The 18,545-nt window shown below is 54.8% G+C and overlaps 1 protein-coding gene across 1 annotated transcript in view; it reads right to left on the reverse strand.

The window, feature by feature from the left end:
* CNPY1 (canopy FGF signaling regulator 1) overlaps window positions 1-18,545 on the reverse strand; it is a 33,598-nt gene that overhangs the window by 6,792 nt on the left and 8,261 nt on the right.

Consider the following 18,545-nt stretch of genomic DNA (forward strand, 5'->3'; position numbering starts at 1 on the left):
CCCGCGTCCCCCGCGCCCCCCCGCCCCCCAGGGACACTCAGGCCACGAGCGGCCCGGAGCAGGCGGGAGCCGACGGAAACCACCGCCGTGCGCGCGCTGCTGGGATCGCCGCGTCGCCCCGGACTCCATTCGAGGCGGATTCTTTGAAGGCCCGTGCGCTCACTTTTGCAATTAAACCGTTTATCAAACTGGATTAAGCCACAACGGTTATCTAGTCGCTAAAATAGCCCGCTTTTAACAACTGGCGAGTGGGTGTTTTTTTCCTGTCTACAGTGAAAAGACCCTAAAGGCAGTGACTGGAAGTGCGTTCCAAACACAAGTTGCGTTTGACTTACACTTTTAATTACACCAATCAAGCCCTGTAAGCTGTAAAAACAAGATCAAACAAACAAACAAACAAAAAACACAGCAATACGGGGGTTAACAAGCAAACAGAAAATCCGTCCTGAGGAACTCCAGGAGCTAAGGGTTAAATATCTATTGGGTCTGCAAGTTATAAAACACAGAGGTAAATTCTTAATTACAGTTAGTCAAGCGGATCATTAGCAGAATGATTACGGTTTTGCTGCCACGCAGGTGGTTTAAGTGTATTTCCTTATCTGATAGCGTTTGAGATACCTTCATAGTACTTTCTGGATGTTAGCAAGGCAGGCTTCTCCTTTATAGTGAGGAGTACACTCTTCCACTTAAAAAATCTAACTGAAACCTAGAAATCCACTCTCCATCCCCTCCCGCCCCCCTCCTTCCACAACAGAAAAGTAAACAGGGTGCAGGCGGTAGCCAGGAAGGGCAGGGGTGCGGTCTGGGAGAGCTTTGGGAGCAGGCTCAAGTCATCCTTATGTATGGCAGCCTTTCCCGTAGACCAGAGACCCCGAGACCGCTCTCGAAAATGTTTTTTAAAATTGCCTTCACCCACCTCGCCGCGTACAGAAATGGCCCAAGCTCTCACGTGAGCAAATCAGATGTTACTGGCCCCAAGGCCTGCACAACTTTTGAGGGACTTTTCATTTGTTTCCCTGGACCGGCACTTTTTTTTTTTTAGAACAGTCCCTACTTTAAAACTTTCCAAAGAATGGGATATTGTTTTCAGTTTTGAAAGTGTATACATTTGAAAGTGTATACATTTGAATACACGACTATGGTAGTGTTTTCACACAAATATGTTATATCAAGAGATCAATTTGTTGATTTTATGAGTCTGAAGGCAAGTGGGCTTTTTTTTTTTTGGTCATTAACTGGCTCTTTTGAGTAAACATTCTTTAATAGTAGGACATGTTTGCCAGCAGATCGCTCAGAAAATGCTTGGTCACAATCTCTGCTAAAAACAGGTAAAGGGAAAACACCCACCGTGAACTTACGAGATCTGTTTTCAGAAGATGAAAAATAAAAGATTTTAAAATCACCATCAAAGCATCCGGCTTTGTGAGAAGATTCTAAAGCTATCTAAGCATCGCAGCTCTTTCCACATTTATTAAAACGCACACGAGTCGAGTTTGCAATGATACCACTTAGCTGAGCTGCCTTCAGTAAATTTAAAGACTGTTCGTAGGATAATTGGGCCTTTTTCTCCCCTCCGAGTGTTTTGATTATAAATATAGAGACAAGTGAGGTAAAACAAAGTCTTTCTAGAGGAGGGAGATTTTGAATAGTACTTGTCAATAAAGCAATTCCTATTGTAATCTTAGGGGAGAGTAGCCCCCACTCTGGAAGGATGTCTCAGAGATACTAACCTCATTACAATATGAATGCAAAAGGCCGCCTGCATTGTATTGGGAGAAATCGGATTCACTGGCACACAGTTTTCTTATCAGCCTTTGCTTTTACACAGGCGCTCATTTGGTAGTCGTGCTACATATAAAAGCGATCCGTCTTAACTTTGTCGCTATCTCAGAGCACCCTGGGCAAAGTCAATCCTAACTTTTGCCATTTTGAAACCCACCTGCAACTCTAAATCCTACTAAGTATATAGAGTGTCTTTTTTTTTCTTCCTTTTAGGCTTATTCTGACCCTGTGCTTATTGTGTGAGCAATAGAATCGGGGTGGAAGGAAGTACCCACATCCCGCCCTGAAAGCGGGGAAAAAAGTCGTTGGAAGTTTTGGCTTCGGTTTTCTAGAACACCAGAGCGTGGGTTTGTTCCAGACACCTTCCCGAAGTCAGTCACAGGGTGCCTCCGTGCACGTTCATTATTGTGTCTCTGTTAATCTTGTAGCAAATTTCTTGCTTGATAGCTATCACAATTAGGCAGGAACACAATTATGTTATGGCGTACGATTGGACGTGGAAATGGCCTTGTGCTCTATCTGTGTTTTTCATAACAGCCTGGCAATCTCGAATAAATCTCACTCCTCTTTATCGTCACTTTGAGTGTTCCTCAGACATGAACCCAGTACTTAACCTGCTTAGTGACTGATAATTGATTTCACATTGTTGCTAAGATTCTCCTTCTGGAGGTTTAGCTAATGTTGAAATTTTAATTGCGCTCTGGCAAATAGTGCATCTAGCTTAATCACTAACTTTTCACCCATAAAAATACTGAGATCGCTTCTGATATTAGTTAAAAGTCAATATTTAGAAGTGAAAATTCAAGCCTCCTTTGCTCTAGGCTACCACAGGGTAAGAATACATTCAGAAACTTGTATGATGATGAGATATATAATTAGCTTTTATGTTAATTGACTGCTATGAATTTGTTGTATGACACTTCTTCATATAATATGCAAATAGCATCGACTGTTTAGTTTTATTAGAGAATATAATTAGAAAGCTCAAGGAGCTCATTTCGATGAGGAATAATAAAAGCTGATAAATTTCCCAGTGTTCTGTGTATCAGAAGAAGTGAATTCCATCTAGATTTAATCAATAACAGATTTTAAGTAGCCTTTGTTTAGAGAACTAAAGCCAGCCGACAGATAACAGAATTCATATAGTTTTCCCAGTTACCATCAATCCAGCGTTAAAACAGGTGAATTTCTGCAATTAATAGAACCTTGGGGACCAAACTGAAAAGATTTTGGCACAGCTTACCATGAAGCATGATAAATTTGTGCAAATAACATCAAAAGTTTACCTTCTGTAATCTGAATAATGAAAACAGTCATTCTTATCATTTAAAATAAAATATTGTGCAAGTGTTTCCTAGTCTTACTCATGGGGATATTCGTTATAACCCAGTATATGCTCAGGTGTGAGGAAAAGAGAAATAATGAAATAAAAGCAATTTGATTTGGGGGGAAATTTTCCTAGAATTCAAAACCGCTCAAGTATCAATTACACTTTTTTATTCTAGAGCCTTTTTCCAACTTACCAGTGGTTAAACAGAATCAGGGAAAAATTGGCTAGCAGATTATCATTGATGAACTCCAAATGGGGTCATCAATCTCAGTGTGCTCTTTTCCTAAAGTTTAAAAAGGCTTTGCTTTCATTATCAAGTGCAAAATTGGCACTGCCGGTTGGTTTCCCATCCTAAAAAAGTCTTCAACAAAACACTTTAATTTTCAAACATTTTAGGTAAATGAAAAAAAAATGCACTATCCATACGAAAATGTTGCAATCTTTCAATCTTTTGAAACACCCTAAGCGAGGACCCCGGGTGCCCTTCCCACAGTGTGTTCCGAGCCGTGCCCTCCGCCCGCGTGCCCCGGAAGGATTTTACAGATTAAAAAAACAACAACAACAACGAGTGAATGGCAGAGAGGACAGCGCTGGGGCGTTCCTGGAGTGAGATGTGAATCTCCGGCCGTTCCCTGGATGCCGATCCGTCTTTCCGTGCCAGATCGTTCAGACGGATGGGAGGGGGGCTCCTCTGTGATTCTGAGTGAGACCGAAGCCACTCGGAGAAGCTGTGTGGCTGGGAGAGGGCCGGCCAGTGCGAGCGAACCGTGATGTGACTCCTCGTCTGGCGGCCGAGTGCAAGGCCACATGAACACAGAGGCTGCGCCCTGCTTTACAGGGGTCCGCCCTCCCCCACGGCTGCACCCCCGCTACCTTGGATGGAGTCGTCGTGTTTCTGAGTGCCTCCAGGAAATGCTTTCCCCACACGGAAAAGGCGGGACCCACGTTTGAGGGGCGCACTTCCCAGCTCGCGGGGCAAATGGAAGGATTTCCTTAGAAGCACTGACGGGCTCGGAGGCGGAGGGACTGAGAAACGGGGCCACGAGAATCCGTGGTGTTCCGTGTCCACAGATGTGGACACGCACATGCGCACACAGTGGTTTCCACGGACCAGAAAGACAGCGCTGTTCTTCTTTAAAAACATTTTTAATAGGAAAAGTAACGCAGTCATTTGACTGAAAAAGAAATTCAAAAGGAACAAAAAGGCAGAGTGAAAAGTGAGGCCGCTGCGCTAAGGCCCAGCCCCCCTCCAGCCAGGACACCGCCCCCGCTCGTCTGTGTGATGTGTGTCTGCAGGTGCACGCGTGTCCCCGTGTGTGTCCGCGTGTGTCGGGAGCGCTTGTGAGTGCCCCTGTCCCCTGGCGCACAGACAGAGCGCGGCGCTGTGCTGTCTCTCCCTTGGTGACCCCATCCCCCGGCCCCTGGACTTGAGGGAAGCAGGGCTTGGAGCCCTCACAGCCTAACCCCCCTTGCCCCCCAGAGAGGGGGACGGAGCCGGAGTCAGAACCCCACCCAGGTGACGAGGTAGGGGCACGCTTTGGCGCTGAGTTGTGTCCCCCAAATTCCTACGTTGAAGCCCTGACCCTCAGGACCCCAGAATGTGGCCTTATTTGGAGACAGGACTGTCACAGAGGTCGTGAAGGTAAAATGAGGTCCCTAGGGTGGCCCCCATCAAGTGTGACCGGTGCCCCTATAAGAAGTCGGAACAGAGACACACAGGACATGAGACGGCCGTCCACACAGTGGGGAGAGAGGCCGTGGGAGGAGCCGGGCCTGCCCACACCTCGGCCTTGGGCTTCCGGCCTTAGAGCTGTGACACACTCAGCGACCCCCCCCGCGCCCCCCGCCCCATCTTGGGAACCATGTGGCGGCAGCCTGACCTACAAGCACAGTCACAGACCCTGAGGTCCACACCCTGGGGCCCTGCCGGTGCAGCCCAAGCCCATCAAGATTCACGGAGAGCTCGACGGGCTGACTGCTGCGGGGAGGCCCCACACAGCACGAGGTGCGCCCCCAGCACCGCCCGTCACGCCCACGCTGAGTGGGGGGAGCCCCCAAACACCTCCATTCTGTGCCCTGGCCACCCGCCGGCCTCCGTTCTTCCAGGGTCCTGGCCTGTAAGACTGCGATGAAAATAACACCCCGGTGGTGGATCTGATCAGGTCAAGTGACTGATGGTAAGATCCTTCCAGAGTCCAACAAATAGACATAAAGCGCTATGATTACTTTCCCCTCGACGGGTGCCGTTTGAGTTCCTAGCCGTCTGGAAAGGGACGCCAGCTTACGGGCCGATTTCGGTGCTCCCCTTACTGATGGGCCAGAAGGAGGGGAGCCGAGTCCTCCACGTGTGGAGAAGAAGGACAGATCTCGACCTCCCCATCCGTGCGGAGCTCGGTGACGTTCTGGTCGCTCCCCTTCCCCTTCCTGTCTGCTCAGAATCTGAGGGCCGCCAGGGTGGGCATCTGGACCCTTGGCACTCAAGGCGTGGTCCCAGGGCCCTGGTCCCACCCGGACCTGCTGGGTCCTGCTCTGCCCGTGGAGGCATTCAGGGCCTGCGTGCTCAGGGAAGTTTGGGCCGCGCGGCTTACAGTCCTGAGCATGGCGTTGGCGGTGGAGACAAGCGTGTAGAGAACTTCCAGAGCTGGGTGTAGGGAAAGCCGGCCCGCGGAGACTGGAGGGAGGGCGGAGAGCTCTGACTACAAGGCACGATGCTCTGTCAAAGGTGACTCCGTCCACAGGCCCAAGTAGCACACGGACAGCACCTCTGGGAGAGCCAAATGCGCCCATTTTCCTGGCGGGGGCGGGGTGTGGCGAGGCATCGTACTGCTGATCAGAAAACAGGCCTCCAGGCCCGAGCTCTCTCACCAAGAGACCGAGAGGAGCAGAGGGCGATAGAGCGTATCTGGCGGTTCCCTGGCACCTGTCACGAGGGGCATCTCCCGTTACGTCACAGCGCCCGACGGCCTCTGAGCCCCTGCCGAGCTCACTCCCCGAGCTCACGAGGCATGCACGCTTCTGCTCCCCTGCATTTGCCGTCTGCCCGGCGGATGAGTGGTGTGCAAGCTCAGCTCTGCTCTCAGGGCCGGAAGCTGGAAAGCACGTCCTCACGCAGGCCTGGGGCGCCCGGACGTTGGTGGCAGGCGGAAAAGTGGCGTCTCCTCTGGTGCCACCAAATCCGCGTCGTCCAGGTCAAGTGGCTGGGAAACGAGGGTGCTGCATCCCCTCCCGACTCAGAGAGTTCCCCGTCGCAGAGACGCCCGGGCTCCACCAGCCATTCAGGGGGAGGTGACCGTCTGTGCTGCAGCCAAGACGCAAAGCCAGGGGGTCATGAGGAAACCCTCCAGGTGTCCGGGGACACAGCCAGGCCTCAGGGCCAGAGGGGGAGAGGCCTGCGAGGCTTTGCTGTCCAGCGATCTCGGAGTCCGGTTCTCTGCCGTCGCCTCTGGCCTGGAGAGAACAGGTGCGAACGTGTGAGAGCAAACCCAGCATCTGTGATGGAGAGAACGAGACGACTAGTGAATCAACTTTGTTCTTGTTAAAGACAGTGCTTTCGCTGGGCGTGGCTTGTCTTCCCCCTCTGGTGATCCCCGAGGCTTCTTCCTAAGTCAAGGTGCTCACGAGCTAGGCCTGCAACAAAGCGCTCCTTTTACTCGCTCAGTGGGGCTCCCACGTGACCCCCCAGCGCGCAGCTGCCCCGGCTGTAACCCGCCCTCTGGCGCCACGGTCTCGTGTCCACGCTGGGTGGTGGCAGAGTGTCCCGTGAGAACTTACAGCCCCTTGACTTGGGGACACTTAGGGAACCACCAACATTTAAAACGTGACAAATGACTCTGCTCCGTGCGTCCAGATTCTTTTCTCAGGACGTGGTCCTAAACGTGGGGAAACGAAGTCATTCTTGGTACACGTTTCCACGTGTTTTGTTCTCAAGGAGGCTGTCTGTCTGTCAGCGCCCAGAACCTAGCCAGGCTGAGCACAGAAAGACGGCTCTAAAAATAAACTCCGAACCAAATCACTGAGACAGGGCCACGGGCCACGCGTGTCCTGAGGATTCGCAGATACCCTGGGCCTTGGTCTCCCGTCTTCACTCCAGCCTGAGAGCAGACGGAGGGGGGCCCAGAGCTCAGATCCGCCCCGGCGGCAGGAGGCACAGACCCACACTCGAGGCGGCTCTCAGCGCCCTCACGGCAGTGACCACCAGCGTCCACACGGCTTCACGGTGCTCACGGCCACGGTGGCCTCCACCAACGGTTTCTGACATCGATAGATCTGAGAGGCTTTTGCTCCATTGGAACGGAATTGTTTTTTCACTACTTAAAAATTATTAATCCCTAGAGATAATATGAAGTCTGTTCCTTCCTTCCTGATTCTCCCTGGATTTGGATAAGTGTTATCTTTCTGCTAGTTAGTACCCAGATCTTAGAAGAAGGTTACATTTCTATATTTTAAAACAAGCATGAGATTTAAAAAAAATTGTTTTTAAATGTTTAGTTGTGTTTGAGAGAGACAGACAGAATGTGAGTGGGGGGAGGGGCAGAGAGAGAGGAGACAGAATCGGAAGCAGGCTGCAGGCTCTGCGCTGTCAGCACAGAGCCCGACGCGGGGCTCGAACTCACAAACTGTGAGATCGTGACCTGAGCTGAGTTGGATGCTCAACCGACTGAGCCCCCCCGGGGGTCCTGAAAGGTCACGCGTCTAAACTGAGGGTATGAGAGACTCCCCTGAAGTTCCTGGAGAGAAGAGATGGGGTCCGCCATTCTTCCTGGCGCCTGAGCCCCTGGTCGTGGATGCCCCCGCCTCACAGGGGGCTCACAGGTGGGCCTCTGACTGCAGAGGCCAAGGGCATGGGCCAGGCTCCAGTCTCTGAGGGCTGTGCCGCAGGCTGACGGCCAGGAGAGCAAGCCTCGCTCCCAGCGGGCAAGGTGCCTCACCGGCAGGAGACCCAGGGACGCTGGACGAGGAAACGGCTGCCTAGAGCGTCTCGCCGAGTCACACCCTCCTCAGTGAAAGGCCACTTTGTTGAACGGCCACTTCAGGCCAGGTTGTGCAAGACTCGAGGAGGCCACAGTGAACAGAATCAAGGCGGCCCTCATCCTCCAGCGCTGGCGGTCTGGCCTGCGCCTGAGGTCACACGGGGACCACATCGGCCTTGGGAGAAGCCCCCCCTTGGGTCTGGGGGGCATCCCCAGGCCACCCGTTTGCACACGGCCTGTGAGCCAAGACCGGCTCTTGCATTAAGAGGCTCACAGGCCTAAAAAATTTATATCAAAAGAATAGCATTTTTTGATGCATGAAAAAGATAGGAAATTCAAATTCCAGTGTCCACAGTAAAGCTTCATGGAAGGAGGCCACGTCCATCCACACACCCCCGTCCGTGGCTGCCGTCCGGCTGCACTGGCAGAGGTGAGTCGTGGCCACAGGGCCCACAGGTCCTGAAGTATTCACTGTCGGGCTCTTTCCAGATGCCACTTGCCAGCCCTGCTGTGTGGCCCCAGCCTGTCTGCCCGGGTGGCCGTGCTCCCGCCGTCCCCCGGCCCCCCGCCCACGGGGTGTGCTCCCGACCCCGCCGCCTGCCTGACTCCGGCCGCCCTTCCCTGCACGCCGCCGGCCTTCGTCCCCCGCAGGAGGCAGCAATAGCTCTTCTAAATAGGTTTCACACAGTGTGTGCTCACATGCATGCACGTGCACACACGTGTGTACTCACTCACACGCGCGTATACATACACATGCATATGTGCTCACGTGCACACATGTGCACCCACCTGCACGCATGTGTGTACTTACACACGCATATGTGCACACGTGCACACACATGTGCACCCACCCGCACACATGTGTGTGCTTGTGTGCTCACATGTGCACACCTATGCACATACGTGTGCGCACACAGACACATGCACGTGTGCTCACACGTGTGTGTACTCAGTCATACATTTGTGTGCTTAGACATGCACATGTGTGCTCGTGTGCACACACCCATGCACACCTGTGTGTTCTCACCCCATGCACACGTGTGCTCACACATGCACACACCTGTACATACATGTATGCTCACACTCAAACTTGTGCTTAGGCACACATGTGCTCACCTGAATGTGTGCATGTGCTAACGCACACGTGTGCTCACATACACGCACACGTGTGTGTGCTTACACACGTGTGCTTACACACACACGCTCATGCACGCACGCACACAGTGAGCAAGCCGCGTTGCCCCGAATGGAGAGGAAAGCCCGTTCTACCCAGGCGCGTGACGGCAGCGTCCTCAGTCCCCTCCTGTCCGCCCATCCAGGCCGGCGGCCCCGTGCGCCACAGCAGAGCCGACGCTGCGCCCAGAGGGAGGGCTCTGGCCCGAGGTCACAAACTGGTCTATTGGCTGAAGCCAGGAGACAGGCAGGGCTAGCTGATGCTGAAGTCCTTCTGAGTGCCGGGGGCCACAGGGAGTGACCGCTTCCCGGCCTTCCTGGACTGTTCCGGGTTCTCTGCTGTCCTCCCGAGCGCCAGGTGCATGTGTCTCTATTGCCCTGCACACCCCCGGGCGGCAGGTCTGGCACCTCTAGCACCAAACCCGTGCCCCCAAAGTCACTGTCTAGCAGAACTCAGTCTCCCATCCTGGTGATCTTTCTCAAAGGCCATCAGGTCCTCACTTTCCCTGACGGTTCCCCGGAAAGAATGTTCGAAAACCGCCCGACTCGAAGCTGCAGCGCAGGAAAGGCGCGGGCGGCGTGGTGCCCGCCGAGGCCCTCGCCGCTTTTGTCCCGGGGGAAAGGCGGCGGCAATGCTCTAAATGTTTCCCATTATCCCTCCATTCTTACCCGATTTGCGGATTCCAACCACCCTTATGCAGCGGAATGAGGAGCAATTAACAGGCCTGGGGATTTATTAAGGATAAGTCATGCAGACAGTTTTGACAGCTTGTTTTGAGTGTGACAGAATTACAAAATGCATTATGTATTTAGACTTTTGTGCGGCGTCTAATACCAGGCTTGTGAAATTATTCTTGCCAAATGGTCTGAACCAGCCTGGATGAGAAGAGTCTCATGTACCGGAAATGAACTCACACATCAGAAACAAAGGATACATGGCGTTCAGCTGCACACTCAGATGGGAGGCAGGAGCCGTGGGGGGAAGGGCACGGGGTTTCCTGAGGGGCCGTGGAGGCCAGGGTTAGGGTCTGTTTCCTGTAACACCTTTATTACTGATGTGCAGGGAGGGGGTGCGGTACCCACCACCGGACCCAGTGAGGGATGGGAAGTGCCAGCCCCGACCGGGTGGCCCTCGGCCAACAGCTGCTCGGTAGTCTGGCTGCAGAGAGGATGCCACCCCGCCATTCCAGCTCCCCCATCGCCTGAGAGTGCCCGGCAGACAGCAAGGGAGAGAATATAACCCATTTAGCCTCATGGGATCAGAAAGAGAGTCGGAAGTTTCCATCCAGATCGTCAACTCTAAAGCCCGTTGTGGGTCAAATTGTGTCCCCCCAAAACACATGCTCCAGTCCAAACCCTCGGCACCTGTGAATGCTGCCTTATTTGTCAGCAGGGTCTTTGCTGATGTAATTAGCGAAGACGAGGTCACATTCGGTTAGGATGGGCTGTAACCCAATGACGGGTGTCACGGACACCAGAGGGGGTGCCCTGTGCCCGCGAGGCAGAGACTGGGGGTGCAGCTCTAAGCCAGGGAGCGCCAGGACCGCCGGCCACCAGCACCAAGACAGGGGACTTGCTCTTCCTGAGCACCTGAGAAGGAACCCGGCCTGTCCCCATCCTGAGGTCAGGTCAACGCCTCCTGACCTGTGAGACACTCAGCTTCTTTCTGTTCCGGTGCCCAGCCTGTGGCCAGGGCAGCCCCAGGACACGCACAAGTCTGGTTTCAGGCACGAAGAACTAATGAGGGGGCTCTGGCGACCCGGCCTCCGCGGGAGAGGGGAGCTGCGAGCGCCCCCCGGGGGAGAGTGGCCAGAGGAGGGGTCTTCGTCCCCCCTGGGGCCCCGGGAAGATTTCCGTCTGGGAGTGGTACCTGCTGTTTGTACTGATGGAAAGAAACACGCGTGTGCCGTGCCAAGCCGCTACAATCTTTAATTCTCTTCCATCGCTCTGTGCCCTCTGATAATTATTAGTTTTAATCTGCTCAGAGGTACTGAATCATCTGTTTTATTTCTTCTCCCCGGTGGTGGGATAGCAGTTAATCCTTCTACCTGGCTAAACACTAAGGCTACTGTTTTCTCCCACAGAACCCTGTGCCTCCGCCCCGAGATGTATAATGTCACCAACTTTCAGGTCAGTCGCGACCAGCGTTGCTGCCAGCAGGATGTGTGTGTGTGTGTTGGGGGGGGGGATGCAGGGAAGAAGGCGGTGCTGGGGACGCAGGGACCTGTCACAGGCTCGCCTCCGGGACCAAACGCTGGTTGTGTGCAGCGGCCTCTGGGCGCACAGCTCTGAGCCGCCGCTCCTGAGCCTGGTCTGGAAACTCCAGCCAGATCCACAAACTCTGTGTATATCACACTGGGTTTAATCAGCGCACACCCGGTGCCACAGGCACTTACCGTCAGAGTAAATACTCAGGAGGTTTGCAGGTGGCGGATCCTCTTTCTTCCTTGACATTCTATCACTTTTCTAGAGTCTTTACAAAATAGCGGAAAGAGTCCCCAAACACCTCACAGAACGAACAGAGAAGTGACGCATCTATCAAGCAAACATTTATTCTTTTATTCTCTCGTTTCGTGGGAATTGAGAACTGGGGCACCCGGGTGGCTCAGTCGGTTGAGCGTCCAACTTTGGCTCAGGTCATGATCTTGCGGTTCATGGGTTCGAGCCCCACATCAGGCTCTGTGCTGACAGCTTGGAGCCTGGAGCTGCTTCAGATTCTGTGTCTCCCTCGCTCCCTGCCCCTCCCCCACTTACACATTGTCTCCTTCTCTCTCTCTTTCAAAAATAAATAAACATTTAAAAAAAAAGAAATTGAGAACACTTTAGAATCAAATCCTGTGCTGTGTGCATACAGAGGGGGCAGCGCAAAAGAAAAAGATGTAGTTCAGGATAGAGGTGTATTACAGTGTACAAATAACTAGAATAAAATGTAGAAATCAACAAATGCTCTAAAAAAGCTACAAAAATACTTCTGATGTTAGGAAGGTGTATTTAGGAATATCTTGTTTCAGTTTCTGATGAACTCATCTTCATAAAAAGCTGACGATGGGTCACCCTAATTCAGCGGGGGGCGGGGTTTCCTTAGTAGCCGGAGCTAACACAGGTGACCTGCTTCCACCCAAAGCAGAGGAGCCAGACCGCACCTCACACCATATCCAAGACCGCGTTCTGTACAGGGGCCACGTTTGCCTATCAAAGCACAAACTGTTGGGAGAAAATTGAGAAAACTGTCAGTATGACAAAGAGGAGGGACGCGTCCCTGAATAGGACAAGAAGCCACAGCCATCAAGAACAAAGACTGAAAGGGACGAGGCCCCGACAGGCCACACTCGGAGACTCCACATGCGGCTGGCGAGGCAGGGACGGCTCCTGTCCGCACCGGCTGGACTGTCAAATAATAACGACACAAGGGATGAGCCAACAGAAAACGGGTAAGGACACCAAGAAACAACTGGAAATCCGAGGAATCTAAGTGAACAGCGCACTGGTGGAAATATGCTTAGTTCACTCGGAGCCCGTGAAAGGGAAATGAAGACAGGAATGAAACACCATCTTGGGGCGCCTGGGGGCTCAGTCGGTTAAGCGCCCAACCTCAGCTCAGGTCATGATCTCACGGTTCGTGGGCTGCACTGACAGTGTGGACCCTGCTTAGGATTCTCTCTCTCTGCCCTTCCGCCACTTGTGCTGGCTCTCTCTCTCAAAATAAGTAAAGAAACATTAAAAAAAAGAATGAAATACCATCTTTCATTTATGAGATTCCCCAAAATCAAAGAATGGTATAATCCAGTGCGGGCTGAAATGCAAGGAAGCTGGTGGGGATGTAAAATGCAACAACCTTTGAGGAAAGTAACCCGGCAACACGGGCTCAAGAGAAAAGGTGCACATCCTCTGAGCCCCGCCCTCCGGGGGGCTGGGCTACGGAGAGCAATTCCACACGAGGACGAACCATCCGGGAGGTTCTCTGCGCACTGCTGGTCATGATAACGCACTGACACGGCCTGCACATCCATCGCGGGGGCGGCCCTTGGGGTGCAGACAGGCACGGAGTCGGGCCGGGGCCTCTATCTTCAGTGGGGGGTGCCCTCAATTGCTCCGGCTGCCATAACGAAATAGCACTGACTGGGGGCTTAGGCGACAGGAATGTATTCCTCACGCTTCTGGAGGCTGAAGTCCAAGATCAACTGCCAGAAGTTTCCGTTTCTGGGGAGAGCCCTCCTGCGGGCGCGTGGCGGCCACGCCCCCTCCATCCTCTCGCAGAGAGAGGCGGGTCCTTCCCTCCTCGTGAGGGTCCCGGTCTTACCGATGGGGGCCTCACCCTTATGGCCTCATTTAACCTGAATCACCTCCTTGTTAACAACCCTGTGTCCAAATCAGTCGCGTGGGGGGTTAGGGCTTCAACGTACGGATGGGGCGCACAATTCAGTCAGGAGCATGGAGTCTGGACTGAACACTTAGGCTTATTTAACATTTCCGCATTCTTCAGAGGAATATAGAGAAAGGATGAATTTGCTGTTATTTTATAGTGACAAAAAAATAGCAACAGAAAAAATACTGAATGTGTGGCTGTGTGTGGAGTTGGAGTGCGCGTGAGAAAGCCTCTGAGCCGGAGGGAAGCGCAGATTATAAAAGCTTCTGTCTCCCTCCCGCTGGAATCACCATGTGTTACTTACATAATGTAACATTTTTAATGAAAAAAATTAGGAAACCCAAAATGGGGACATCATCGGACACAAGTGTCCATCTCCGACTTCCTTCTGCCTGGAGGCCGCTCACTGCCCAGCAGGGGCCCCAGCCCACAGTCAGCCCACTGCTTGGGGACCCCGGGAGCCCACGGAGACCCAGCCCCTGGGTGGCATCCCCTGCCCTCCTTGATCAAGGCACGGCGCCTTCCCTGAAACGTGGAGACAGCTTGAGACCCGTCTGGCTAGACAAACGTCACCTCTGCGATATTAGACATGACTCTTAATTCTACGATTTCACACAGAAGTTGGAGCAGAGCTCTCCAGATAGCCCAGACTCGAACAATTCAACATGGCGGGAGAGGCTCTCTCCCTCTGGTGTTTCCAGAAAGTTCACAGAGAAAGACATGAGAAGGGGCCCAAAGAGCCTAATTATTTCTGCACTTGACTTAACCAATGGGCCGGAGACTAAGACCCTCTTCATATAAAATTCAAAGTCTCTCCATTTGAGCTGTGTCCACACCAACACTGCTCTTCATGGCTTTCCACTCCCCTTACCGGCGTGGGGTGGGCAGGGGGGCCGGGCCCATCCCTGAGCCAGGCTGGCCGGGTCTGGGGCAGCTGGGCGACCACGGCCCTTCTAGTCACAGGGCACCTTCCCCTCTCTGTCGCACACTAATCTCTGCTGGAGGGATGGGCCGCTGTCACCAATGGGGAGGTCATTGGAAGCGGAGAGAAGCGTGTTCCCGTCAGGCACGTGGAGTGGACCCTCCCCCACCGCACCAGTCAGGGGGCTGCATATATTCCCTTCCACGGGGCAGCCTGGGCTCCCATTTTCCTCCAAACGTGTGACATCTTGGTCTTTTAGAAGGTCTGTAAGGAAAGCAGTGCCCAGGGGTGAGGGGAGTGGGCATCGCAGGGGACACACCGGCCACTGGACGGAGGGACGACTGAGGCCCCAGGGAACCTTCCACGCACAGTTGTTGACTCGTGGTTCTGTGTTCCCGTTGTGAGGGCTGCGTGTGTCGGGGCCTCCGACCTTCCTCCCCCGCGGGACCCGCTCGCTTCCCCGGGGCCGAGCTCCCACCTGGCTTGTGTCCCACACACCGTGGCTCCGAACAGCAGAGACGTGCCCTCTCGAGGTTCTGGAGGCCGGGGTGTGACATCGGGGTATCAGCAGGGCCCCGCTCCCCGAGGCCTCCGGGGAGGCTCCTTCTGCCTCCAGCTGCTGGTGTCCCCGGCCACCCGCGGTGACCTGGCCTCTCCATCTCCCCCCGGTCTTCACACGGCCACCTCCCCTCTGCGTGCCTCTGCCTCTGGGGCCTTCTGCGAAGGACTGTAATCACTGGATTCGGCTTCCCCTGATCCGGATGCCCTCACCCAACCGGAAACATCTGTAGAGATCCTATTGAAAGATAAGGTCACCTTCGAGGTTCTGGGTGGACATGAGTGTGGGGGGACGGCCTCACCAGGCTGGGCACACAGCGCCTCTGCTGGGTCCCCCTCCCAGCTGGGTGTGACACGGTCCAGGTCACAGCTGGCGCCAGGGCTTCTCAGTCCTAAGGCAGCGATGCGGCTCGAAGGGCCGGTCTCTGTACAATCGCATCCACGACGTTCTCCAAACGCTGGAATTCCGGATCCGAGGAAAGGAAACTCCTGATTTCCGTCAAACACGGCGTCTCCCCCTCAGCACCGCTGACGTTTAAAACCAGATAATCCTTTGCTGTGGGGACTCTCTTGTGCCTCAAGGGTGTCCCACAGCGTCCCTGCCCCCCCCATCTCCTCCCCAGGCCGTGGAAGCCGTGACTGCACACATCTCCAAACGTCCCCTGGGGGCTTTCGGACCTGTTTGCACACTTCCGAATCATCCTGGTGGGGACACAGGCTCTGCCCACGACCTCAGGTCACTGCCTGGGCTCCCACGCAGCGGCACCGGGGCTGAGCCCATTGTATTGTTGGCCTTGACACAGCCCAGCCCAGTCCCACCTGCTGGCCCTCAGTGCCCGCGCCTGCCCGACAGGCATTGGATGCCAGCACGGAAAGCGCGAGGCTGCTTGTTTCTTAGAATGCCAACATTCTTGACAATTTAATCTACTATGTTCAGTGTTTACTTTTTAAAATCAAAATTTAAGCATCTGGCTGTAGCCTCCGTTTCTTAATACTAAGCTAAACGAGAGAATTTTTTTACCCTCAAAATTATGTGAGTCTAACATGTAAGTAATTAGACTGGTCACGGCATTTAAGTCTGGGAGGTTCGGGGAACATTCAGAAAGTTCAAAAACTGTTTGGACAATAGGCCAGGTGCTTGTACAGTGAAGTGAGGACTTGCTGAGCACACGGTGGTGTTGGGGCACTGGCGGCCTTTCCAAAGCCTTCCGCAGCCTTCTGCAGCCTTCCAAGGCCTTCTGTGTGGCTTCCTTGGCCTTCTACAGTCTTCCACAGTCTTCCTTCCACAGCCTTCCATGCAGCCTTCCGCAGCCTTCAGCATGGCCTTCCTCCACCTTCCTCCATCTTCTGCAGCCTTCCTTGTGGCTTTCTATGGCCTTCCATGGCCTTCCTCAGCCTTCTGCAGCTTTCCACAGCTTTCCTTGGCCTTCCAGGGGCCTTCCTCAGCCTTCCGCGGCCTTCTGGGTCCTTCCTTGGCCTTCCTCGGCCTTTCATGCTGTCTTCTGCAGGCTTCCACAACCTTCCACGGCCTTCCACAATCTTCCATGAGGGCTTCCGCAGCCTTCCATGGTCTTCCACAGTCTTCCACGGCCTTCTGAGGCCTTCCTCAGCTTTCCGTGGCCTTCCAAAGCCTCCATGCCTTCTGCAACCTTCCATAGCCTTCTGCAGCCTTTCGAAACCTTTTGAGCCTTCCACGTGGCCTTCTGGAGCCTTCCACTGGTCCATCCTGACTTTTACTGGGTTCTTCCTGCCCGGCTCACCCTCTCCCTCTGCAGGTTAGCATCCGGGCATTTCCTTGCCGGATGACACAGCCCACACTCGGGGACGGGACAGTTCCTTACTGGTATTTCTGTTTCCTGAGAGCTGTTCGGCTGAGCCTTGGGGACATCGGGCTGATTTCAGTTCCACACTATCCACAGCAGGAACCCCCAGCCGGACGTGAGGACGAGCGGGACGGCTAACGGGGAGGAGCCCCAGGGCGACGCCTCCGACACAGGGAAGTGGACTTTGCCTTGTCAGGTCCTGAGAGGGCCAAGCCCCGAGCCCCTGAGCAGCACCGACCAGGTGTCCAGGGCATTAGAAAGGATCTCAGCGGGAAGGGGGCTCCTCTCACGGTGTCTTCACTGTACATTTCGTGTTCAAGTGTGACGGCCAAGTCAGCTTGCGTTCCGGGGGACAGTTGCACATAAAATAGAATATGTGCAAACAGTTTATTATTTTTAAGTTTATGCCCAAGTGAGGGGGCGGAGGCTGCAGATGACCCGGCGAAGAGCCCCCAGAAGGAGCATGAAGAGAGGACCCGGCGTGCCCACTCCCACATGGGGGTCCCGAGGACCGGCCTCCTGGCCTGTTCGCGCCCGGAGAGGGGAAAGGTGCCCGCCTGAAGCCCACCGCAGGCCCAGCACGGGGGACGGGCCACCTCTGCGGTAGGGGCGGGCCAGGCGGGTGGGCTGCGGGCTGTCTAGTCCCTGTGGCTGTCCGTGCGCTCAGCTGTCTCCCCGCAGAGTCCGTCTCGCCCGCACCCCCGCCCGGGCCACTCTGCGCTCTGCCCCCAAGCTGCTGCGGCACCACCGAGGCGGTGACAGATCGGCCTCTGCCCCCCATCCCCAGGCAGGAACGGTTAATCCCTGCTTTGGGGCGGGGAAGGCACCGGCCGCTGGGGACAGGTCCCCCTGCTGGCCCCTCCGGGAAGAGCAGTGGCGCCCCCACGCCGAGGGTGCGCGGTCCTGCAGGACAGATGCACCCTCCCCCACCCCAGGGCCCCCAGCAGTGCCCCTGTGGGTCCCAGCCAGGCCCGCCCGCACCCTCAGCTCCTGCCTTCCCAGGTCATGAGCCCCAGGCTCCTGCTCTCGGCTCTGAGACAGGTGACCTCGAGCAAACACACCTGTGGTGTACACGCGTGTGTACAGTGCACCGCACACTGGCACACACCGCACATGCCCGGAACACCACTCACACGTGCACACACATGCACGCGCCCCACACACCACCCACACGTGCACACACATGCACACGCCCCACATACCACCCACACGTGCACACACATGCACGCACCTGCACACCACTCACACGTGCACACACCTACACACACCCCGCACGCCACTCACACGTGCACACACCTGCACACACATGCACGCACCTGCGCACCACCCACACGCGCACACACATGCACGCACCTGCACACACGCCGCACACCACCCACACGCGCACACACAGAGCCTGCAAACGCTTGCTCCTGCCCCCCAGGTCAGCACTTTCATGCTGTCCCTACCCGCCCCCCCCAGTGGCCCCGCAGGCTGAGAAGGAGGAGACTTGGGGGCAGGGGCAGGTCCACTCCGGGTGGTGGCTAGTCGCACTGACCCAGAGGCAGCCCCGGACGGTCCTGGGCAGGGACGAGGAGGGGCTGCGTGAGGTTGGACGGCAGGAGGCACCCCAGCCTCGGGG

The sequence above is a fragment of the Crocuta crocuta genome, unplaced genomic scaffold, assembly GCF_008692635.1.
Source record: "Crocuta crocuta isolate KB4526 unplaced genomic scaffold, BGI_CrCroc_1.0 scaffold408, whole genome shotgun sequence".
Lineage (NCBI taxonomy): Eukaryota > Metazoa > Chordata > Mammalia > Carnivora > Hyaenidae > Crocuta > Crocuta crocuta.